This window comes from Rattus norvegicus, chromosome 10 (assembly GCF_021556685.1).
Source record: "Rattus norvegicus strain SHRSP/BbbUtx chromosome 10, alternate assembly SHRSP_T2T, whole genome shotgun sequence".
Lineage (NCBI taxonomy): Eukaryota > Metazoa > Chordata > Mammalia > Rodentia > Muridae > Rattus > Rattus norvegicus.
In genome coordinates this window covers 33,781,541-33,798,670 of record NC_141543.1, presented here as the reverse complement: position 1 = coordinate 33,798,670, position 17,130 = coordinate 33,781,541, and the positions used below count along the sequence as shown (strand labels likewise).

The window sequence follows — 17,130 nt, the reverse complement described above, 5'->3', positions numbered from 1 at the left end:
GCAGGGACAGAGTAGGGGCGAGTGCGGTAAGCTGGCCCTAGACTTTCAGTGGGGCAGTCTTCAGCTACATTGCAAAGCATTTGGGTAATGCTTTCCTTTGCCTTTGATCTTGTTAGGTGGCCCTCGCCTCAGGCCTCCTGTATTTTACTCCATTAAGGAGCCACATGTTCATGCCGAAGGATACAGGACTGACAGATTCTAATTGATCAACCATGCCAGAAATAATTTTTAAGGAGTATTTTAAATAAGAAAAGTTTGTGTTCATAATGAAAGGCTTAGAAATGAGGGAAATTTATTAAGAAGAAAATGAAGTCGCTGGAGATACCACTACCTAGAGATCACAAATATTATTTGCTGTGCTTGCTTTGATAGATACTTAAACATATTAGACATCTACTGTTTTCTAATTGTGGTTGAAGCCAGCTTCAGTGGAGACAGTTCATATATCAATTAGGGAATTGGAAAGATGTTGTTGGGAGCTGGGAATGTTGGTGAGTTCTCAGTACATGGATGGAAATTGTAGCCAGAGCCCATGAGCAAATTCCCCAGAAGCACTTCCGTCCAAGGAAACAATCCTCTAGCTGAATGCAGGTGAGGGATGTATCTTTTAAGAGAGAAGGTTTTTGGAGATATGCTACTGTGTGTGGGGAAAGCAGGTGGATATGAGGCTTGGGCTCTCCAGCTTGGAAGCGAATCTTATGCAGACATCCCTAACTGTGCATACTTCTGCTGTCTGTCCACTACCCAACCTGTGTCACTTTCCTTGCCTGTCCTAAAAATGTTCTGAGTTTGATGCTGGGAGATGGATGAGGTGATAAAGTGTATGCTTTACAAGCACAGGGATCTGCGCTTAATCCCTCTTAATATTCTCTCTTCTCCTCCTACACACACACACACACACACACACACACACACACACATACATGCACACACACATACATGTACACATACATACATGCACACAGACACATACAGACACACACAGACACACACACAGATGCATACATAGACACACATAGACACATACATGTACACATACACACATAGACACACACAGACACACACACAGACACACAGACACACACAGACACACACATATACAGTCACACACACACAGACACACATAGACACACATACAGACACACACAGACACACAAAGAGAGACACACACATACATACACAGACACACACACATATAGACACACACACAGACACATATACAGACACAGAGAGAGAGAGACACATATACACTTATGCACACAGACACATACACAGACATACACAGACATATACACAGACATACACACAGAAACACACACAGACACACACACAGAGACACACACATACAGACAGACACATACACACACACACACACACACACACACACACCCCAAAACAAAATAAAACAAGACCCCAAAACAAAACTACAAACCATTCTGACCCTGATCACATGTTGTCTATAAAGTCCAAGCGTAGCGATGGAATTGAAATTGGCCATTGTTACTGGAGTCAGGCAGGGACTCTAAGGCAGATGAGGAAGCTCAAGCTTCAGAATGGAGGAAGAGAAGGACTTCCAGTGTACTCCGACTAGAGGCAGGCTCACTGGGAGCCATACTCTGAACTGCTTGGTGAAGCTGCTAATTCAGCTCTCCCTCTTAGACCTAGGATATAGCTGTCAGTTTACCAGTCCTACGCATCCTGTTTTTGGTGCATTGTTACAGGATTCTTATTTGCCTCCCTGGCCAGTTCTCTTCTCTAGTAGGCAATGGTCCCAGAGTCTTACTTTCCGCATGTTTAGCTTTCTGGACACTGAAGACAATGAGTTGGTTTGTTTGGCTGTCTGTAGTCTGTACATTAGAATTCTAATTTGTATATGGGCTTGATATATGCATATTCAGTCTCTCATGCTGCATTTGAAGTTTAATAGTTTCCTTTGGTAGACATGGGTACCAATATGATCTTGAAGTGGCTGCTATTGTAGTCATTCCCATTTTGTCCAAAGATCAGTGGAGACATAAATCAGCAAGGATCACACAGCAAGACGAGTCTGGCTTCAAATCTTGGCAGTTACATTCTAAAAATCACTCCCTATACTGCCTCCCTCAGTTACTCAGAGACAGAGCCCACCCTGTCTTTGCCCACATGTTAGAAGATAAGAATTTAAAAATGGTACTGGTGGTGGACTGCCAAAGACCTGCATTGGGTCAAGAGTTATCATTTCAGCATGGAGGGGTAAGGGGCTCATGGGCCCTCACTAGGATCGATTGACAATAGATGATGGTTGGAGGAAATCTCTTTTCTTCAAGGCTGTTTTGCCCCTGGTAGGTTCATCATGTTCCAGTAGATAGCAACCCACCTATGTGTATATGGACAGCATAAAATTGACTCAGTAGATTGTCAACACAAAAAGACAACACGGAGTCGGGAGGGTATATATGAGTAGGTGGGGTAGATCTGGGAGGAGTTAGGGTTACAATTGCTGAGATGAAATGCCATGACCAAAGCAACTTAAAAGAGGAAAGAATTTTTGGCTTACACTTCCATATCACTGTTCATCATTGAAGGAAGTCAAGGCAGGAATTCAAACAGGGTTAAGGACCTGGAGGCAGGAGCTGATGCAGAAGCCATGGAGGGGTGCTGCTTATTGGCTTGCTTCCCACAGTTTGTTCAGTCTGCCTTCTTATAAAACCCACTACCTCCTACCCAGTGGTGGCCCCAACCACAATGGGCTAGGCCCTCCCTTATCAATCACTAATTAAGAAAATGCTCTATGGACTTGTCTACAGCCTGGTCATAGAGAGAGGCATTTTTTCAACTAAGAATCCCTCTTTTCCAGTAACTCAAGCTTCTGTCAAGTTGACATAAAACTAGGCAGCCCAGAGAAGAACAGGGAATGAGAATCAAAATGCACATATGAAATAAAAATATGCACATATGAAATTCTCAAAGAATTAGTAAAAAATGTTATATTAAAGAATGGGCCCTCTTTCTTCTACTGGGTTGCTTTGTCCAGTCTTGATTGTGCCTAGTCTTATTGTAACTTGTGATGCAGTGTCCAGTTGATATCCCTAGGAGACCTGCTCTTTTTTGAAGGGAGACCTAGGAGGAGTGGATGGGGGGCAGGGGAGGGGAAGGAGAGGGTGAGGCTGCAGGGGAGGGAGGGATGGAGGGACAGGAAACTGTAGTGTATGAGTGAAGATTAAAAAAAAAAGAGGGGTTGGGGATTTAGCTCAGTGGTAGAGCGCTTGCCTAGCAAGTGCAAGGCCCTGGGTTCTAGGCAAGTGCAAGGCCCTGGGTTCGGTCCCCAGCTCCGAAAAAAAGAAAAAAAGAGAGCCTTTTGTATTAGCCAAATTCACCCCCTACCCCTGTCGAATCTCTTCCTGAAGAAGTTGGTCCTTTTGGTCAGACTTAACCCACTTTTAAAAATTGTCTTGGAGGACCTTGAATCCTCTTGATTCTGTTCCTCTATCCCACTTCCCCTTTAAATTACCAAATGGGCAGAAAGATACAGAGAATAGAGTCCGGGAGAGGGCACATCCTTGGATACCTGCTCAAGAGTCCTGCTGCTCAGGCTTGGCTGGTAGCTGCCCTGCTTAGTGGGCTAAAGACCTTGAATTCTTACATCACCCCAGTGTCAATTTCCATTGCCTCTTCAGTATGCCCCAGTGATGCTAAAATACTGCCTAGTCTGTGAGCAGGGTGATTGCCATACAGACAGAAATCATTTCTGTGATTCTGGGGCAGATGGTAAGTGCTCTATGTAAATTAGAATTCAACTTCCTTCCAAGATTTCTTTCTTTTTTTCCCTATGGCTCTGGCAATATGGAATGGAGGAATTTGAATTGTTAAACGTTTGAGCTGGAAAAACCATGCCTAGTACCCCCTTTCAAACAGTGTCTTGGGAAAATTGAAGTTAAAGTTGATAAAAAAAATGGCCTTCTTTATTCCCTCCTGCCTCCCTGCATACTTGCCAGCCCACACTGTTCACCCAGATTGTGCAATGATCATGGGAGAAAAAGACTGAGTATCTTTTTTATTTCCTAATTCAGCCTAACAATGATTCATTGTGACTCCAGATAAACACACAATGCATTAAGAGTTTCAAGTCTTATTTTATTTTCCGTCTCTGGGTCACCGTACTTGGAATCAGTCCTTGGAATCGGTAGACACTGGATGAATAGACCATGGAGGAGCAGTGTGGGGATGCTTAGGCTTTTGTTGGTTGAAATAATAGCATATCAAGAGGCTTATCCTTCTTGGGTAGAAAGCACAATGGAATATTTTAATAGTCAATTTAACGAAAGAAAAGAGATTTACATCCCCAAACACAGTTCATTTTCTGTCTCTATGGTATCATCCCATAATCAGGGAAGCTAGGGAATTTGACTCAAAGGTGGCAGAACAGTGGCTTAGTGTTACTGAACAGGCTGGAATTCCTGAGTAGCCAGAGGGGATGGTCTCAGGCATCCTGCAGGATGGCCAGGATGAGAGTGCTTAGCAGAGAGAAGGGGAGGGGCGGGTCTTCCTGATGATTTAGAGAAAGAAGTAAAGTTGTTGGCTGAGGTTGGCTCAGCATTTGAGATCTGAAGATGGAGGAAAAAGCTTGGAGAAAACATTCAGCCGGAGAGAGCATGAAGGACTCACATTAGGATCTACTCTAAGTTGTGTACTTAATGGATAGATAGGCCTGGCTTATACTTTTCCTCAGTCACTTACAACTCTTGGTACAGATGCAGAAAAAAAGGAGTCTTGGTTTTAACTGTAAAGGTGTGGGTTAGTCAGGTGAATTGGACAACAAAGGCAAACACGGACCAGGGATCCACGCAATGACAGCCAGAGAGGACATGGTATTGGAAAAGATGAGGTATAAGGAAGAGGGGTAGGACCCAGGGATCATAATTCCCTGAGGGGTGGGACAATCACAGGAAGATAGTTGAAATTGAGATTTCAGAGGACCTACAGGGACTGCAAATGACAAGGTTTGGACTGAAGTCATGGGAATGAATGCCTGAAGAGGGATTGAGGCTAAGCTCACGGGAGATAAGACAGGGAATGGAATGAACAGGTTATTAAAAGAGTCACCAAAGCAATTCTTAAAGTCATTAATAAGACAAAAGTGGGTGAGCCAAGAACTGACTGGTCGAGGGGAAGGTCCAACCTTAGGATGCTGGTGAAGAGGATGGCAGACTGTACAACTGGATACCAGGAGACTCAAAGGTGTGGGAGGGGAAGGGGGGAAATGGTCTGGAACAGAGGGAGAAGGATACCAGGTCATCTCTCAAGCTGGAGAGGTGACTGATGGCTAGGAGAGAACACAGACTTCACTTGAAGGATTTTCTCAGGGGAGCATTGGGGTCTCTTCAAATGGCTCCTCTTTAATAGTCCAAACATATAGGGGATGATATCCAAGTCCATCAAAATGAGTAGTGAATGCACACATTACTAGAGAATGGCTCCTCTGAGGTGACTGTGAGGAAGAGGTGAAAGGTGGCCTACATTTTAACAAATGGGTAGAAGCCACCCATGGCATCAGGGAGGAAGGAAGGGGAGAATTATGAGCTATATAGCCACATGGCTGGATTTGGAGTACCGGAAATCAGCTGATAAAAACAGAAGAGGGAGGAATGGAGGTGGTGCTCTCATCCCGGAGCAACTTTCGGTGTCACCTTTGGAATTTGAAGTTTTCTTGGAGTGATTGAGTCACTGAACAAGCATAAGCAGAAGGTGACTTGGCTACGAAGACCGTGACTTGTGTTTACTCATTCATGGGCCCTTGACTGCAAGTCTGTGCTGGTTTGTATGGTGCCATGGATTAGGATGGTTCAAGTGGCTTCATTTCCGATTGCTTTGTTTTCAGCATTAGTCTCTTGGGAATTATATCTTTAAGAATATAGACCTGAATTCGACTTCCCATTGTTGCTTCACAGTTTATGGCCTGGTGATTAATGACTTGTGCTTCCTGACCTATCAGTAAAATAGGAGCAATAGTCCCTAGGTGAAGTTTCCTTTGGGGACTGCACAATCTTTAGTCATGTGCTTGGTGGGATGACTCACAGGGACACAGTACCTGTTCACTGTAGTCTCTCTGGTGTGTTCTATGTTAAATTATTTCACTTTAAAATGTTTTTTTTTTAAATGTATTTGGCTGTTTTGCCTGTATGTTAGTCTGTGTACCACACATGAGCAGTACCTAGGGAGGCTAGAAGAGTGTGTTGGATCCCTGATTGTGCGTCACTTTGTGGGTGCTGAGAATTGAACCCTGGTCATCTGGAAGAACAGCCAGTGCTCTTAGCCATAGAACACCATCCCCCCCACCCCCCACCCCCCCCCCAGACCATTTGCATTATTCCTTGTGGCTCGGATGTATATTGAAATCAACCGATCTTATTTATTACTGGGACAAGCTTTTGCTATGCTACTCAGCCAGTGTCCAGGTGAGATCATCCTGCCTCAGTCTTCTGAATGCTGGGTGACAGACCTACACTACTGTGTTTAATTGCTTGCTCTGTTTTGAGACTCACATCTACCGGGATTCTGGTGGACTAGATGAGGGGTATGGCCTGGGTGTTTCTACAAGATCCAAAGATGATTCTTATGTGCAATGAAAGTCAGGCAGGTACTAAGCTCAGGATGTTAGGAAGCAGCCAGCAGCATTGGCATCAGCTGGGATTCATTAAAATGCAAACCCTCCCTGATCTACTGAGTCAGAAGCTTTAGGGCCATCAGTGCTTGCTCTCAGGAACTTCCTGGTGGTTGTAGTTTGTATCAGCTTTAGAGCAACTGATGTAGGGTGAGGAGCTCAGAGCAGTTACCTTGGTTTTTGACATCTGTTCCTTCAGACCTGGTAGGTGTCTTACTCTTTTTAATTCCCCAGTAGAAGGGTACCAATTGAGCTCTATGCTTCAGTTGTCTTTTTGATTGAGCAGGCACATTCCTGTAGTCCCAACACTCAGGAGGCTGAGATCAAGGACAGTCTGAGCTATGAAGTAAGCTTTAGGGTTACCTGGATTAGATTTGAGACCCTGTTTAAAAAACAAATTCTATGGTGTATATGTACTCTACTTTTTGATCCATTTATTTGTTGGTAAACATCTAGGCTAGTTCCATTTCTTACCTATTTATTGTGTGTAGGACAGCAATAAAAACAGATGTGTAAGATTTTCTGTGGTGTGCTGACGTAAAGGTCATTGTGTTTATGTCCTGCAGAGCCATAGTTGGGTCATATGACCGTTCTGCCTTTAATTTTTGAGGAATTTTTATACCTGCATGTTTTTACAGTTTCAGAGGACTCTCTCTCTCTCTCTCTCTTTCCCCCACCCCTCCCTCTGCGCATGTGTGTATGTGTGTGTGTGTGTATACTTATTGTTTACTCCCTTTACAGATTTGAATGTTTTGTTGTTTTGCTCTTTTTGCTGTCTTATACTATAATATGTCACGGAGTGACTCTTATCTGATAACATCTATTTAATTCTAAATGCCTCTTGTGTTTGGATGTGAATTCTTTCTCTATATTTGAGTTTTTTTCCCCCTAATTTAGTGAATGATACATCCTCTTTGCCTATACTTTTAAGAAATCCTCAACACCTTTTGTCTTTTGGATCCTTTGCTTCTGTTTTTTGGTTATATCTCAGAATTCTTGGACATTGTAGTCATTTTCACTTGTTTCATTTTATTTATCAGTGTTAGAGTGTAGTATTTCCTCTGACATGTCCTCTATCTCTGGTACTTTTCCTTTTGTCTATTGATTGTAATTTGGTGTTTTTATTTGATTTAAGGGATTATTTATTTTAAATGATTTATTTTATTTATATGAGTACACTGTAGCTGACTTCAGGCACACACCAGAAGAGGGCATCTGGTCCCATTACAGATGGATGTGAGCCACCATGTGGTTGCTGGGAATTGAACTCAGGACCTCTGAGAAGAGTCAGAGCTCTTAACCGCTGAGGCATCTCTCCAGCCCAGGGATTAATTTTTATTTCCAACATTAAATTAAACTTGTTTCTCACCCAGGCTGACAATGCTCCTTCCAAGAGCTAAATGCCATCTAACAGAAGCCCCAACACCAGGCATGAGAAGCCCTCACTTTGAGTTGTTGGTAACCGTCATCCAGGAGATGCCTCAAACATTATTGAAGTTGTCCTTCTGGTTGCCCAGAAGTGGAAGGTAAGTCCTTACTGCTGAGGACATCGTGCATCATTTAGACCTCTGGGATGAAGCTGACTGGAAAGCCTCCTCCCTCAGAACTAGCTTTCATAGTACCAGAAGGAAGGAAATAACCAAATGTGTTGCCCAGCTATGATGCCTGTGAACAACAACAATGATGACCAGTGCACACAGTTGGCTTTGTAGTCTTTGGGCTGGGTAGGGTGTCTCACCCTTCTCTGACTCCCTAGGTTATATTCCCAAGGGTATTTAACGTTCCAGCTGGAAAGATTTCTCCCACACGTGTTGGGAGTGGTCGGAACAAACACAGACTGAGCTTTGTACAGGCAGAGTACTTGCTTTCCCACGCTAATGATCTCCTAAGAACTAATCACCCGACTGTGGGGATGCACTTTCAAACTCTTGGCACCTGCGTCAGTGAAGGGCCGACAGGCGTGTTCAGGGGTTAGCCCCCACACTGCCCTCAGGTTCAGCACTATTGAACTTCAATGCTGTTCATTAGTTGATGGCATTTACTCCTGGGCATCAGGGTGGGGGTCACCATTCCCTATGCATTGGTTGCCAGAGCAGAACCTCCTGTGCATCTCAGCTATGCTAACTCTTACCCTGGAGTTGTGAGGGATTAAATTCAGGCTCCCTGAATCATGGTCATTAATAGTCTCAGCCCCCTCTCCCAGCTATTTCAGTTTTAAATAGCAGGCTCCCATGAAAGATGGCACCTGGCCATTGCCTTCTGAGTCATAGAGTGACAAAATTGAAATTATCTCCACCTGCTTATATGTCCATCGAAGATATAGGGTCTCACCAAAACCCATGACTTGATTTAAGGCTTTCGAGGGCTGTTATTTGTCTTGAGGACTCTGTCTGTCTCTCTTTTTTGTGATTTCTTTTTTTTAAATTAGATATTTTATTTATTTACATTTCAAGTGTTATCTCCTTTCCTGGTTTCCCCTCTGGAAACTCCCTATCCCATTCTCCTGCCCCCTGCTTCTATGAGGGTGCTTCCCCAGCCACCCACCTATTCCCTCCCGCCTCCCTGGCCTGGCATTCACCTACACTGGGGCATAGAGCCTTTATAGAACCAAGGGCCTCTCCTCCCATTGATGCCCAACAAGGCCATCTTCTGTTACATATGCAGCTGGAGTCATGGGTCTTCTCCATGTGTACTCTTTGGTTGGTGGTTTAGTCCCTGGAAGCTATGGGGTGTCTGGTTGGTTGATACTGCTGCTCTTCATATGGGGTTGCAAATCCATTCAGCTCCTTCAGTCCTTTCTCTAACTCTCCCACTGAGGACCCCGTTCTCAGTCAAATAGTTGGTTGAGAGCATCTGCCTCTGTATAGCTGTCTCCTGAGAGGCTCTGCCAGAACCTGACAAATACAGGGGACTCTGTCTCTTTACAGGGTTGCTTGACTTTCCTGTTGATGAGGCCTCTTCTTTAACCCCCCCCACCAGGAACTGTGTAGCTGGAGTTGCCTTTGATTTGAGTTCTTTCTTTCTGGTGCATCTTGACACCTTTAGGCTGTTCCCTGTCTTGGTGAATTTCTCAAGTCTGCCCTTCCCTCTTTGGTTATTTTGGGTCTTTTTTTTTTTTTTTTTTTCGGAGCTGGGGACCGAACCCAGGGCCTTGCGCTTCCTAGGTAAGCGCTCTACCACTGAGCTAAATCCCCAGCCCTGGTCTTTTTTTTTTTTTTTTTCCGCCCTTCCCTCTTTGAAGTTGTGATTTCTTTTTCATACTGATTACACTCCTTCGTTGGGTCACACAGGTGCTAGCTCATGCAGAATTGGGCAAATGGTATTTGTTACTGACAATTATTAAGCTTCATTTCCTGCTCTGGCAATATTGATTTTTATCTGAGGCAATATGAGCAAACGAGTGTCCAATTCTGGGAACTTAAAGGAGGTGTTGGGGTATTGTCTTTCCACAGTATGTGTCTTTTTACATTACAGGTGTAGTTCCTGTAATGTCGGCCCACTTCTAGGCAGTCCAGAACACACCTGCTCTTCTGTCCCCAGAAACAGTCATTGCTAGGACTGGAGAGATGAATCAGTGACTAAGAGCACTTGTCACTGTATCTCCAAGGGATCTGATATCCTCTTCTGGCCTCTAAGGGCTCACATTCTCTCTCTCTCTCTCTCTCTCTCTCTCTCTCTCTCTCTCTCTCACACACACACACACACACACATACACACACACACACACACACACACACACACACACACATCAAATAAATAAAGCACTCAGTGCCACACTGTACCCATGATTTCCCATGGTTCTGGCCAATGCTGATGCTGAAATCTCAGCATTTAGATCCCTTGTAGTAGATCTAAATCTTCATGGAATATAAGTTCTTGGAGAAGCCCAAGACCATTTTAATTGAATTACCTCATCCAGTGTCAGGCTTCAGGAGTAGCCTATTCGGAATCTTAGATCCGAATGAATTGCTTTAGAAAAAAAAAATCAAGCAGCGTGAATTGTGGTTTAATCCTCAGGGGATATATAAGTGGAATTTCTTTCCAATTCCTCTTTATTTTCCTGTATTAGTTGGTAAACATTACTTTTATAGAATCTGTCTTTCCTCACCTAATGCTTTCTAGTTGATTTAAGAAGAAATAAAAGTTTAACGAGACCTTTAAACTTTTATTGCTTGATTTTAAGTTTTACTTTCTTGGATTTTAGGTCAGAAGGGATGATAAACATCATCTCATTTAACCCTTCATGAGCTTCATCTGGTATAGGCCAAAGTCCAGAGAAGGAGAATTCCTGCCTAAGGCTCTTATAACTTCATTGTCATAGATCTTAGCATGAAAAGACATCACATATCTGGACAGGAATTGAGAACAACACAGATATGTGTCATGGAAAGATTCAGGCAGATCAGGGGAGTGGTAAGGGTAGAGTTCTGTGTTCCAACTAGAGTAGTGTTAAGAGAAGTGATGTGTCCTCCAATTAGGGTAGTGTTAAGGGAAGTGCTATGTCCTCCAATTAGGGTAGCGTTAAGGGAAGTGCTATGTCCTCCAATTAGGGTAGTGTTAAGGGAAGTGCTATGTACTCCTACCAGGGTAGTGTTAAGGGAAGTGCTATGTACTCCTACCAGGGTAGTGTTAAGGGAAGTGCTATGTACTCCTACCAGGGTAGTGTTAAGGGAAGTGCTATGTACTCCAATTAGGGTATATCTGAAGAAGGAAAGGATGAAGTCCAGTGAGAGCCAAAGGGAAGATTTGGATCCCAGGAAGAGATTTTCCACAGTTCTGACAACTTGTCAAATCACCTTACAGAAGAAACTAGAATTATAACAGGTCAATGATAGGCAGAGCCATACCTTAACCAGTACTGCAAAGCTTTGAATACCTCTCTCCCTGTATTTAAAGGTAAATCTTTCATCGGTATGGGAAAGATGGGCTTTGGAAGGGTCCTCCGGTCTCCTCTCCTCTTTTGTACCTCTTCTGAATGAGGTTACATGGAATACTAATACTAGTATGATTTGCAGTATGGATTACATGCTAGTGGTTATGGGTAAACTTCTGCCCTTGTAGGGAGAAATTCTACAGGATGTGCATTCAGGGGAACACCTGAGTGTTTTGAAAATTAGAAGGTGAAGGGTCAATAGATCAGGTCCTGTCAACAGTATTCTCTGAATCTTGATAAGATCTTAAACAGAATGAACTTAAATGGTTAAAAATGTGGGAGTTCAATGACACCAACAGTAACTCTGGGAATATTAGTATCTGTTATTTCAGTGGATTCTCAAACTGTGTATGAACACTTATAAGTATGACACAATAGATGTTAAATGCATTGGTAGTTAGTCAGGAATCATCCCACTTGAATGAGCAACAGGCTCAGGCTTTATGAGTATCAAGTTAGCTTAATTTCATCAAAGTCTCGTTCCTTATTGTTCTGTAGTTTGGTTGGGTGAGTCCTCTGCTGCTTTTGTCTGGGCTCACTCACATAAATGCCGGAGAGCTGTTGAATTGGAGAGGGCAGACAGCCTCCTGTCTGTACTTGGCAGCTGATACTAAGTGTGGACTGTGAGCTTCCTTGCGTCTGGATCATGTGGCTTCCTGTTTTCCAGCAGGTTGGTATCATTCTCAGAAAAGCATTCCCAGACACTGGATACAGAGGTGCAGGCTCTGGAACTTGAGTGACAACATTAATTTACTCCTCACTTTCACAAGTCACAGCCAGTTATAAGACTATCTCAGATTAGAAGATTGGGGGTGGGGGGTGGTCAGTGGAAGGAATTTCCTCCATAGCAGAGTCTACAAAGAATTTGTAGGCACACTATTCTACTGAACTATCCATGAGTAAATCTCTATTAGCCTTTGGTTGTGAACCATAGCTTTACTGCACATTTACATTTGCTCCCAAGAGACCAGCATCTGGGAGAGGCTTTGGGCACCCCGTATATTTGTTGAATCCTGAGCCTCTGTGGTTTGGAGGTAGCATTGTCTATGCTCTGCATATAAAAATCATTGTAAAAACCGAGATACTAGCTGCATGTCTTTTTATTCTTAGAGAGCCAGTGTGCCCACCTGTAGCTTAATTTTAGAGATCTGTTTAGATTTCACTCCCTGAATTGTTTACAGAAATCCAGGTCTAGGACTATGCCCTTTAAAAAATGATGGGTTTTTCTATAAAGGTCATGTGGCTCTCAAGCATTTGGCTGAGCCTTAGGAAGATAAAACAAAGGTGACTGAAGGCCAAAGGATTAAATTCCCAGTCAACAAGAGGGCTTTTGAAACCTGAGAAAGAAGCCTAGAATAGTCCATGGAACAGAACACCTTTGTGAGAATCTCCCCCAAACCCCCAAACTGTACTGTTTTCCTAAACAAGAGAAAAAAGTGATTCAGAGAACATTTAATTGAGTTTCTGTCTTCATGATGGTGACCTTTAGAACTTCCCATTTACCGTAAAATGAACGTAATGACAGTTAAAAAAAAAAAAAGGTTGATTAAGGCAGAAAGTGCAAAATAGTCTTCAGTGCCTGCTTATTAAAGAGGGGAGTCCTTGTTCAGCCACTGGACTAAATGAGACCATCTGGCATTCTCTGCAAGGAAAGGATTATGACCATGGTGGGAAAGACTCTGGAGTAGAACCCAGATGAGAGCTAGGTGAAGGAGAATAGCTGCGCTACACAAGAGGGCATCTTTGGGACAAACAAATTGTGGCTAGCCATGAGGGATATTTATAAAGTGAAGTGTTAATTTTCTTTTGAGTGGCATCTGGTGACATCCTCTTACTGGATTATAACATGGGGAGAAGGAGCAAGTAGAGCTAACCACTGAGTTTAGCATAGGGCCTCATTCACAGGACCTCATCTAATGCTAAGACCTCCCAAGACCATGACTCCAGATAAATTCAAGATGTAAATTTGGGTGTCGAGATTCTAACATAAGAACTTTGGGGGCACATTCAGTCCATGGTGAGGTAGGCAAACACAGATGTAGTTTGGCAACCCATGATCCTGCTTGAATTGAACTATACACAAAATCTATTCCAAACCGCACAATCTGGAGTACTACCTACACCTAGTCCCACACTCTTTTCTAAAAATAGCCATCCATCACTCAATGTTTGGCTCCTCAGTAATCTGTAGTGACTCTTCCTTTGTGGCCATGGGAAGGAGTAATTGTCTTGGGCAATTTCATGTTCTTATAATATAGTATCTTACAATAATAGTATCTAAAACTCACAATGAATAGAAATGTATTTGCCTCACAGTTCTGGTGGTTGAAAAAAATCCAAGATTCAGGAACTACCTCAATAAGTGTTAACTGTGGTAACAGAAAGTGAGTGGGCCAAAAAGTCCATGTTGAGTGAGATTGAGCAAGTGGGGAAGGACGGTCAAAAGGAAAGAGAGAAATAGAACCAGAGAGGCTGACCTCCTGACTCAATTCTGGAGTCAGAGCCTGCATGATTTCATCACTGTCTAAAAGTCCCACCTCCCAAGAACTGAGGTTAAATTTCCAACCTGTGAACTTTAGGAGAGGGTCAGACCAGGGCAGCCTCTAAGCAGGTAGATATAGATCACGCTGTGGTATTTAATACACATCTACGTTGTATATGGATCAAACCATGATCGTTAATGTTTCCTTCTCATATCATGTTTCAAGGCTCCTTCCTTCTAGCTATTTGTCAGATATATGAGAGATTACTGTGAACTGCTGTCATTCCACTGTGCTATTGAACACGGAAACATTCCTATTCCACTCTGTCTGATACTTCCTCTGCCTACTTTCTAAGGCCTCCCAAAATATAATTTTAAAAAATAGTTGAGCAATATTCCATTGTTTGTTGGGACTGTATTCTCACTGACCCATGGATTGATATCTAGGTCAGTTGCATATCTATTGTGACTAGTTGGGTAACTTTTTGACATGCTGACATCACTTTCTTTATGTGTGTACAGAAATAGGGTTGAGTCAGATGGCAGATCTAATTTTAGTGTGTTGAGGAAACGCTGCATGGTCCTTCTCAATGGTTGGATGATTTTACATTTTACCAACATTGTAGAAGAAACACCTTTTCTGTAATTCTTTCCAGCAGCTGTCATCTTTTGTATTTTTAAAAATTATATTTTATTTTCAGTCATGCCTATGCAGGTATTTCTGACTATGGGTTTGTGTACATGGATGGTGCATACAGAGGCAAGAGGGTATTAGCTTCCTTAGAGCTGGAGTTACAGGTAGTTGTGAGCAGCCCAACATGGGTGCTGGGAACAGGACTTGAGCCCTCTGTAAAAGCGATACACGCTCCTAACCACTGAGTCCTCTCTCTAGCTCCGTCGTTTTCTCTTTTTACAGTAGCCATATGAACTGACTGGTTTTATGTGTCAACTTGACATAAGCTGGTGTTATCACAGAGAAAGGAGTCTCCCTTGAGGAAATGCCTCCATGAGACCCAGCTGTAAGGCATTTTCTCAATTTGTGATCAAGAGGGGAGGGCCCAGCCCATTGTGAGTGGTACCATCCCTGGGCTGATGGTCTTGGGTTCTATAAGAAAGCAAGCCCAGGGGGTTGGGGATTTAGCTCAGTGGTAGAGCGCTTGCCTAGCAAGGCCCTGGGTTCGGTCCCCAGCTCCGAAAAAAAGAAAAAAAAAAAAAAGAAGAAGAAAGCAAGCCCAGGGGAGCAAGCCAGTAAGTAACATCCCTCCATGGCCTCTGCATCAGCTCCTGCTTCCTGACCTGCTTGAGTTCCTGACTTCCTTTGGTGATGAACAGCAGTGTGGAAGTGTAAGCTGAATAAACCCTTTCCTTCCCAACTTGCTTCTTGGCTTTGATGTTTTGTGCAGGAACACAAACACTGACTAAGACAACCATGCTAACTGGGATAAGATAGTATCTTACTGTGGCTTTTATTTGCACCTTACTGACGACTAATGCTACTAAGCATTTGTCCCGAAATTTGTTGTCTACTTCCTTTGTATAATTCGCCCATTTTAAATCAGGATATTTTTCTTGAGTTTTAAGTGTTTGTACTTGTTGCCGTAAGATTAAATAAGCGGCTGAACTGGTTCCCGCGCGTTCTTTGCTCACATCCCCTGTAGCCTGGTAAGATCAAAGCTCTAGAAACTTGTAGTTTAGTAATTAGATTTATATGTTAAATACTCAACCCACAATACATCCACAGAATAAATTCATTGCCAATTAATAAAATAGAAACCGCCTACCTAGGACAAGATAAAATTGCCCCAGACCACTTGGATTGGAATCATCTTCCTCTATCATCTCCATCTTGAATCCCCTCCTCCCTTGCCTTTACCCCGCCTACCCTTCCTTCTCATCCAATGATAGGCTATGCCTTATCCTGCACCCGCCTTGCTGCTTAATGACATCATCCTACGTATGACTCCAGGTATTATTGGCTCAGTAGCTCACAGTTTTCTTATTCTGTAGGTTCACTCTTTATTCTGACTCCTGCGCAGTGGAGAAGGACCTTGATTTCACTTAATCTCATCGACAAATGATTTTCTGTTTTTGATTCCTGTGCTTTTGGGGTCTTGTTCAAAAAGTTCTCACCTATACTGGTGTTTTAAAGTATTTGCCCTTTGTTCTTCTCTAGTAGTTTCAGCTTTTTACTTAGATTTGATCCATTCTGAGTTGTTTTTTTTTTTTAAGTTCAGAGTGATAAGGATCAAGTTTTAATCTTCTTATATACATATACAAGCTTTACAATACCATTAGTAAAAAGTATTTCAGTTAATTGTAAATATATGAAGTTACATCTGATCAATCTATTGTGCTTCATTAATCTATGTGCCTGTGTTTGTGCCCAGAGCATGCTATTTGGAGCACTGTAACTTTGAGATATATATTTTTTTTCTAAAGACTTATTGCACCGAATCTTATGACAAAGGACACTGGACATTAAGAAAGAGGTCCACCCCAGTCTTTGGAATCCAGTGCAGTTACTCTTCTTCTTGTGTGTACTCTGCTAGCATTATTGAGATATTTTTGACATTAGGCTGGGTAATGTCTCCAGCTTTGTACGTTTTCCTTTGTGTCTCCATATAACTTTAGGATGGATTTTTCTAGCTTTGTAAAGAATGTCTTTGGTATTGTGATGGGGATTTCACCAAATCTATGTTACTTTGTATACTGTGTACATTTAAAAAATATTAATTCTCCCAGTCCGTGAATGTGGGATGTCTTTTTTTCATTTTCTTGGCATTCTCTCCAAATTCTTTAATCAGAGTTTGAAGCACCATATATTTGTATTCTGTGTAATTATAGGTATTAGTATTCATTGTGCCTTTGGGAGTTCAACTATAGACTATTGTATACATGCACACACATACACATAGGTGAAGCAACTCCATTTATCGTGGTCTTTCTTGGTTAGTGATTTTCATATCCTTAAGAGAAATACTTTGCTGAGGGTGGCATGAAAGCCTAAGTAATGAAAACAGATGGCTGCTTGAGGTCCTAAGGGTCCTAAGGGAGTCATTTACCATCCTCTCACCA

The 17,130-nt window shown here is 42.6% G+C and overlaps 1 non-coding gene across 1 annotated transcript; it reads right to left on the bottom strand.

Moving 5' to 3' along the window:
• Positions 1 to 16,494: 16,494 nt before the first annotated feature.
• Snora81 (small nucleolar RNA, H/ACA box 81) lies at positions 16,495 to 16,642 on the bottom strand. The gene has a single exon (XR_015632447.1). It is a non-coding gene; the product is annotated as a small nucleolar RNA SNORA81 (small nucleolar RNA).
• Between the last annotated feature and the right edge of the window lie 488 nt (positions 16,643 to 17,130).